Source organism: Echinops telfairi, unplaced genomic scaffold (genome assembly GCF_000313985.2).
Source record: "Echinops telfairi isolate 266 unplaced genomic scaffold, ASM31398v2 ScPeMD7_22;HRSCAF=79, whole genome shotgun sequence".
NCBI lineage: Eukaryota > Metazoa > Chordata > Mammalia > Afrosoricida > Tenrecidae > Echinops > Echinops telfairi.
In genome coordinates, this window is record NW_022103919.1 from 9808242 (window position 1) to 9809676 (window position 1435).

Here is a 1435-nt window from a genome sequence, read left to right on the forward strand (position 1 = left end):
TTTCGAAACCACTAGTCGCTCCGAAGGGGAAAGACGGACTTTTCACTCTAGTGCACAGTTAGTCTTGGGGCTGTTTCTACCTGATTCTGTAGGATTGCTGTGAGTTGTTGGCAGTTAAGGTGAGGTGGGTTTTGTTGTGTTTTAATTCTTATAAATATAGCAAGAACAGGAAGGGCCATAGAGACAGAAGGTAGATTCGTGGTTGGCAGAGGCTTTGGGAAGGGAAGAATGGGTCTGCTAAATAATGCCAAGTCTCTCTTTGGGAGAGATAAAGATATTCAGGAACTAGAGCATGATCGTGGTTCTGCATGCCACATAGTGCATGCCACTGAATTACCAATCTTCAGATGGCTGAAGTCGTAAACGTTGTGCTATGTGTATTTGACACACACACACAGATGTGGTAGGGGGCGGGATAAGCTATTGGAAATCATTGGATGGGTCCTGGATGGAGGTATCCATAAGGAGCTCTTAGAAGCCACGGTGTATGTGCCTCGTGTGATTCAGAGGATTAATCTCTAGGCTGCTCACTCTAAAGCCACCAGGCACTTTACAGAAAAAGAAGATGTTCAGGGTCCGAAATCCCTAAGGAGCAGTTCTACTCTGTCCTATATGATCATTATGAATCAGCTATGCCTTATTAGCAGTAGGTTTGTCTTGAGGGTACCTAACACTTTAATAGGCGCCCTGGTGGCATAGTGGTTACCAGTGGGGTGGCTAATGGCAAGGTCAGCTGGTCAAACCCACCAGTCACTCCTCTGGAGAAGCTGGAGCTTTTGCTCCTGTAAAGAGTTACAGTCTCAGAAACTTGCAGGCGCATTTCTACCCTGTCCTGTAGGGTCTGTGACTTGGCATCAATTGGACGGCCGTGAGGGAACACTTTGATTGACTTGTTTGTGACGCTCTCTCCAGTGGACACTGGTAGACAGAGCTTCTCATCCATTTATTCAATGAGTGTTCATATACCAGGCACCAGGGGGACTTTCCCATGGGACTAATCACACTTAAGTCTCAGAGCCCATCACTGGCACAGCGCTGCAAAAGGACTTGGTGGACATACTCTGCGTTTTGTCCTGGTAGCTCTGCATGATTTCCCATAAGAGGTTGCCCACCATGTATACATGGAACCGAACACTCACTGCCACTGAGTCAGTGCCAACTCACAGCGCCCTTGCCAGTGTCCGAGTCTCTAACTGTTTACAGGGGTCGAAAGCCCAGTCTTTCTTCTGCAGAGCTGCTGGCAGTTCCAAACTGCCAACCAGGCGGACCCCAACCCAAAGTGTCACCACGACACCACCAGGGCTCCTTATGCATGCCTTTAGGCCCCCCCAAAATCCGAATCAGACTTTGACCAGCCGAATTCCTAGCAGCTACCACAACCATCCACACACTGCCATAGAGCTGAGTCCGATTCATCGCCAGCCCCTGTAGGAGA

At 48.8% G+C, this 1435-nt stretch overlaps 1 protein-coding gene across 1 annotated transcript in view; it reads left to right on the plus strand.

Moving 5' to 3' along the window:
• Window positions 1–1435, plus strand: part of MAMDC2 (MAM domain containing 2) — a 207238-nt gene that overhangs the window by 121375 nt on the left and 84428 nt on the right. The gene's annotated exons all lie outside the window — the stretch shown is intronic.